Raw genomic sequence first — 7,292 nt, 5'->3', positions numbered from 1 at the left:
AGCAGATTGAAGAAGTCGCACGATAGGGAGTCGCCTTGTCTGAAACCTCGTTTGGTATCGAAGGGCTCGGAGAGGTCCTTCCCGATCCTGACCGAGCTTTTCGTGTTACTCAACGTCAGTTTACACAGCCGTATTAGTTTTGCGGGGATACCAAATTCAGACATCGCGGCATAAAGACAGCTCCTTTTCGTGCTGCCGAAAGCAGCTTTGAAATCAACGAAGAAGTGGTGTGTGTCGATTCTTCTTTCACGGGTCTTTTCCATGATTTGGCGCATGGTGAATATCTGGTCGGTTGCTGATTTTCCAGGTCTGAAGCCACACTGATAAGGTCCAATCAGTTTGTTGACGGTGGGCTTTAATCTTTCACACAATACGCTCGACAGAACCTTATATGCGATGTTGAGGAGGCTAATCCCACGGTATTTGGCGCAGATTGTGGGGTCTCCTTTTTTATGGATTGGGCATAGCACACTTATAAGGGAACTGTGGGACGTAGCACACTTAAATTCCAATCGTTGGGCATGCTTTCGTCCGACCATATTTTACAAAGAAGCTGATGCATGCTCCTTATCAGTTCTTCGCCGCCGTGTTTAAATAGCTCGGCCGGCAATCCATCGGCCCCTGCCGCTTTGTTGTTCTTCAGGCGGGCAATTGCTATTCGAACTTCTTCATGGTCGGGTAATGGAACGTCTGCTCCATCGTCATCGATTGGGGAATCGGGTTCTCCTTCTCCTGGTGTTGTGCGTTCAGTGCCATTCAGCAGGCTGGAGAAGTGTTCCCTCCATAATTTAACTATGCTCTGGGCATCAGTGACTAGATCACCTTTGGGGGTTCTACAAGAGTATGCTGCTTTGTCTTGAAACCTTCTGTAAGCCGCCGCATTTTTTCGTAGAATTTTCGAGCATTACCCCTGTCGGCCAGCTTATCAAGCTCTTCGTACTCACGCATTTCGGCTTCTTTCTTCTTCTGTCCACAAATGCGTCTCACTTCCCTCTTCAACTCTCGGTATTTATCCCATCTCGCACGTGTAGTGGTCGATCGTAACGTTGCGAGGTAGGCAGCCTGTTTTCTTTCCGCTGCGACACGGCACTCCTCATCGTACCAGCTGTTCTTTTGTACTTTCCGAAAACCAGTGGTTTCGGTTGCAGCTGTACGTAAGGAGTTTGGGATGCCGTCCCACAGTTCACTTATACCGAGTTGTTAACGAGTGCTGTCAGAGAGCAGGAGTGCAAGCCGAGTAGAAAATCGTTCGGCTGTCAGTTATGATTGCAGCTTCTCGACGTTGAACCTTCCTTGTGTTTGCTGGCGTGCATTTTTTGCTGCACAGAGGCGGGTGCGAATCTTAGCTGCGACAAGATAGTGGTCCGAGTCGATGTTAGGACCTCGGAGCGCACGCACATCTAAAACACTGGAGACGTGTCTTCCGTCTATCACAACATGATTGATGAATCTTCTTATGCTGGAATCTAGTACTACAGATATCCATATTTCGGGCCCCGGCGAAGCCAATCAGCCTCAACCCATTTGGGGATGTTTCCTCGTGGAGGCTGAATTTACCGACCGTAGTGCCAAAGATACCTTCTTTGCCCACCCTGGCGTTGAAGTCGCCAAGCACAATTTTGACATCGTGGCGGGGGCAGCTCTCATAAGTGCGCTCCAAGCACTCATAAAAGACATCTTTGGTCACATTGTCTTTCTCTTCCGTCGGGGCGTGGGCGCAAATCAGCGATATGTTGAAGAACCTCGCTTTGATGCGGATTGTGGCTAGTCTCTCTCCCACCACAAAATCAACACCAAACTTGCGCTCCTTTATATGGCCACTGTAGTAAATGTCACAAGGACCTACTCGTCTCTGTCCTTATCCCGTCCATCGCATTTCTTGGACGGCGGTGATGTCAGCCTTTATTTTCGCGAGGTCCGGACATTCCAGGTGCATGCCCTCAAATCGTAGTCCTTATTTCGTTTGCCATGGTCGTAATCAAAAGGGGGGACTCTCATCCAAGGCTGTCGCTTACTTTTCATTGGTATTGTTTTTTACGTGGTGGGTCCCAAACCCAACGCACAACCCTATGTAGGGGATGATTCGCCTTCTCACATTAGATCGCCTTCGAACGGATGTTTTTAGGCTACCCCGAGGATACTTGGCCAAAGACCGGTAGTAGTGAGCTGCTTGAGCCATGTGTAAAAGAATCGTTTCTGGCTACTCCCAAGTGAATGGCGATCAGAGAACTATCTTCACTTTCGTGAACTTCTACACATGACTCCATCCTCCATTTCTACACATGACTCCATCCAACATATACTACTGCAGGCAAAATATAGTAAGACATTTTAATTTGAATTTCGCACGAAAATTTATTCGTTGAAACATTTTTGTTTTCCTAGTTTTACATGATTGTTGGTGGATTGTATCTGTGCCAAATGTTACATCAAATTAATTATTAATGTTTATTATACGCTTGTCTTTCTGAAGTACATAAAGTGCATTCGGCGAATTTTACGATGAATGAAATAATTCAGCAAAGAAATTCCTTAAATTATGTGAGTGAACACAAACTTCTGGTGCCGAAACGTACAGAATGTTGAAAAAGGCCTTCGGTGATTATTGTTTGTAGCGAGTAAGTCTTTGTGATTGGTATAAATTACATGTTCATAACGGAACACACCACACCAGAACGGCCATCAACATCAACTGATTATCAACACATCAATAAAGTAAAGAGATTGGTGCTTAAGAATCGACAGTGAAAGATATTACTGGCGTCGTTAGAATATCGGAAACCATTTTAAAAAATCACTTGGGCCTAAGAAAAGTGAAAGTACGATTGGTTACAAAATCACTCAATTTTCGAAAAACAGCGTGGTTTTAACGTCTGTAAAACAATGATTTCCGGCTACCTGGACGTATTATTACTAGCGATGAGTCTTGGATCAGCTTATCTGTGCTTACTACCCGGAAACGGACAATCAATCGGCCGAATATCATGGCAAAGATGAGCCGAAGCCGAAAATCAAAGTTATGTTGACAGTTTTCTTTGATTATTGAGGTCGGGTGCACTCCGAATTCCTTCCGGATCGAAAAATGTTTTTCATTCAATGCAAATCGCTGGATCATTAGGCTTCATATTTAATTATGCATAAATTGGGTGCTATAAGAGCACCCATGAAGGGTGTTATACTCCTAACCAGGGCACACTGACCTATTTTTAATCGGTATCGACTTCTTATTGCTTGTGGTCTTTCTCAGAGTGCTGTGCGCTCTAGCACGATTTTTTTCCTCCTATAAGATACTCATTTCTCGGAGCCACCAATATCAAACCACTATAGCGTATAGCCGTCACAGGAACTGACGATCAAATTTATGTCCTATAGGAAAATCTATTTTATTTGATGAAACATCTTCATGGAATTTGACACAAATTATTTTTCATGACAATGCTACGAATAACTTTTACCATAGCCTACGTAGGTTGCTATATATATTTCTGGCCTAATAACGTAAATAGGCATATTTATCAACGAAAATGATTTTCTTTTTTTAGGTTTTTTTTTTGCTGATTGCTGTTTTGTTTCGGGCACATACGCATAGATCCATGATTCGTCACCTGTGACGATCTTATAAACGTCTTTTGAAGCACCGCGATCGTATTTTTTCAGCATTTCTTTACACCAATCCACACGAGCCTTTTTTTGAGCGATTGTCAAATTGTGCGGGATCCAACGAGAACAAACCTATTTTACGGCCAGGTGTTCATGCAATATCGAATGTATGCTAGTGGGAGAAATGCATAGGCATGCCTCTATCTGAAAGTATATTACATGACGGTCTTATCATATTCACGTACGACATCGATGTTTTCTAACACAACGGCTGTTTTTGGACGACCTTCACGGAATTCGTCTTTCAGCGAGCGTCGACCACGATTGAATTCGTTGTACCAGTTTTTCACAGTGCTATAGGATGGTGCTTCATAGCCATACAAAAATTTTAGTTCATCGATGCACTCTTGTCGTGATAATCCACGTCGAAAGTTGTAGAAAAATGATCGCACGAAAATGTTCACGAGTTAATTCCCATTTTTTGCCGAGATGAACTTTTCAATTCCCTGTAAATAAAACAATTCACTATTAAATTACAAAACGTTCTGAGTGATGTTATGCTAGAAAATGTCAAACTTTCCAATGGAAATGTCAGATTGCACCTGGCAACACTTAGTGTTGCCCTAGGCCAGAATATATATAGCAGCCCTCGTACATTGTAACAAACAAAAACACAGAAATAGTAATTAAATTCTCCGGATCAATGATATTTCAAAGAAGTGTATTTTGATAGGTTGGTAGGGCTGTACTTAATTTAATTACAAAGCGAAATGTCTGCGAGTTCTGGCAACCAGCGGAATCGTTGTGAATGTTGAAAAAGGCTTACGGTGATTCAGTTTTATCAAAACCACGAGCCTACTAGTTGTACAAAGCCTTCAAAAACGGTTGAGAGATCGTTGAAGACATGCCTTGTTCTAGACAACCTTCGACCTCTTCAACTAAACTCTCTAAATTGACAATGGGACAGGAGTTTATGAGTTTGACATGCAAACAAGTCAACAATCATTGGAATGTAACCAATGTGATAAAACAAAATTCGCTGAAATAGCTGAAACTGAACTGTTTCGAAGCCAGGGAAAATTGTTGGTTTATTACATCTGTTCAGAATTACTTTGAAGGCGCAATTGCAACAATGTATATCGACCATACAAACTGATAGATCAATATCAACATTTTCGGTGAAGCATCGTTATTAGTTTCCCTTTAGTTAGTCTTCACCGCGGTTGATTACTTATAGTTTTGGACCAGAAAACGTGACCTCCACGTACTGAGATTCGAGATCTGTTATGTTAAGCTTCAGAATATGCAGCGCTTTGTGTCTTTGTGAGCTCCCCCAATTCCGATTGCAGTCTTTTAAACGCTGATCTACTTTTGCTCATTCTACAGTTGACATCCAAATCTGATTCATGTGATTGCCAATCTTTATATCACTTCTTCTGGAGTGTCTGACTATCAGGAACTTTGTTTTTGGGTTGTTTCTCTTACGTCCAAAAGTGTGAGTTAGCTCAAAGTGGTTATTGACCCTTCATTATTTGTTGTAAAGTTACGGATATAAAACATGATATTGAAGTACAGCTGCATCTAGGTGGACTATCAAAAAAACCGAAACAGAGGAGGCACGAATATAAATTGCTCAGCTGTTGAACTATATGTTCATGATAGGCTTACTTTTTCTCAGAAAGTATTGATGTTTTGAAAAATTATGTTGGATACAAAATGGAACAAAACATTATTTAAAAATGCTCTTTGATCCCAAAAATGGCTCATAATATTACTACAAATATTATCTGAGTTCTGGGCCAATCGAAGCAACTGTCAGTAAATGTGTTGGCTAGTTCTATGCAACATATATGAGAAACGAAAGCGAAGGACCCAATCGACACCCGATGGAGGAATAGACATGAAAACAATTTGTCGACAATGAAGAGGAAACTACCTAGGCAGGCGGATATTTTAAAGCAAGCATATCTTTTACTACGGAAAAGATATCGAGATGTTAGAAGATCGATATAATCAGTGTTACGCTCTTGTTAGCAATTTATTAAAGCAAATATTTGGCCTTGTAAGAAAGCGAAACTTTTATCAATGGTTAACTGATATGTAAACAATTCACATAGCAATTTGGTAAATATTTGGAAGAAGTCTTAAATCCTTGGTAGTTAATTTTGCTATAAGGCCACTAAACCAACATATCGATTTTGTGAGACTGCCGCAAAACACTTCCTCAATTATCCCAACATTCTCTTAAGAGGCCAAGTTATGCCGTCATCATTTGGAAAAATTGCCTTCCAATCACCTACACTGACCAGAAAAATAATTGCTGCAGTCATAAAAATCAGCCACGCTCAGCGAACACTTCCCCACTCTACCTTCAAACGCTTTGGCCGACAACAAGTTCGTGCCTTAAGTCTTTTGTACAATATTGCAGCTGTGCACCCCACTGCGTTGCATTAAGTCGAATGCGATTAAATATCAATTGCATAGGCATGTAAACCAACAACAAACCACATCGATAGCAACAACAACAACTGCAGCGATAAGCTATTGCAACATTCTGATATCAAATGCGCAACCAACACAATCGGCACACTTGTGGCGCGTCAAGGAAATAAAGTCAAGTCGAGATGCATAAACTACAAACGCATTGTTTCGACAAAAAAAAAACAAACTAAAACAACAAAAAAACAGCAGTGACAAAGTAATAATAACACGAAAATTAAGAGCGAATCAAGCGAGTGCAAAGTCTAGCGGCGGATGAACGCACGTTGCGGAGAGCCAAAACGCTGCAATGACGCCTAACATTTTGCGAAGCCCAATTTGCTTGCTGCCTTGCTGCAACAAGACTAACGCGCCGACACAAATCGTCAAGCACCCCAAAGAGAGCGAGTTGAAGGTAAGTGCTCGCCGGTGATGCGGCAGCGTTCACTTTAAAAGTCAGCGACGCCGCAAAACCGAACGACAGATTGGTTCAACACGTTGAGGCGGCAACAACTTGAAGTTAACGGAAAGCGCAGCAGCAGCAATAGTACAAACGTGCGGTTTACAGTGCGCGGTTTTTGTGAGAAAGTAGCGAAAGAAGTGCAAAATAAAAAAGTTTAAAAATATCAAAAAGTGTTGCCATTGCAAAGTGCCGAAGAAGCGAAAAGACCAGCAAAAACATATGCAATTATTTTTGTTTTTTGTTTTGTGGAAAGAAAGTTGAGTGAAACGAACAGCACAAGAGCGCAGCTGCGGAAGCAATGAAAAACGAATGTTAAAACAAACGCACTTCCAGTGTAAAACAACAAAAAACACCACACAAGCAGCAATAAAGCGTTAATTCACAACAACAATAAGCAATCAGTATATTATAAATACAGTCTTTCGTTGTTGTAGCGATTTTGGTCGGCGTTTTCGGTCGACATTTAATCCATACGAACGGCCGCGAGTAAAAGTGATTTTGTTACTGAACGCAACGCACGTCGTCGTCGCCGTGGCGTAGTACTTTTCATTTCGGTATTCGACTTGTTTAATTTTTAACTTGACACGCAACGTCACTTAACTGTAAACTGCAAAGCGAACGCATTTGCGCTGATCAGACCAACTCGCTGGTAAATAGTTCACCATCTTTGGACAAAATATTCAGTACCGGCCGCTGATCGCGGACAATTATTTGCCACATAAAGCTGCAGCAGCAAGTAACATATCAACGA

Source organism: Bactrocera tryoni, chromosome 1 (assembly GCF_016617805.1).
Source record: "Bactrocera tryoni isolate S06 chromosome 1, CSIRO_BtryS06_freeze2, whole genome shotgun sequence".
Lineage (NCBI taxonomy): Eukaryota > Metazoa > Arthropoda > Insecta > Diptera > Tephritidae > Bactrocera > Bactrocera tryoni.
This window is presented reverse-complemented; position numbering follows the sequence as displayed.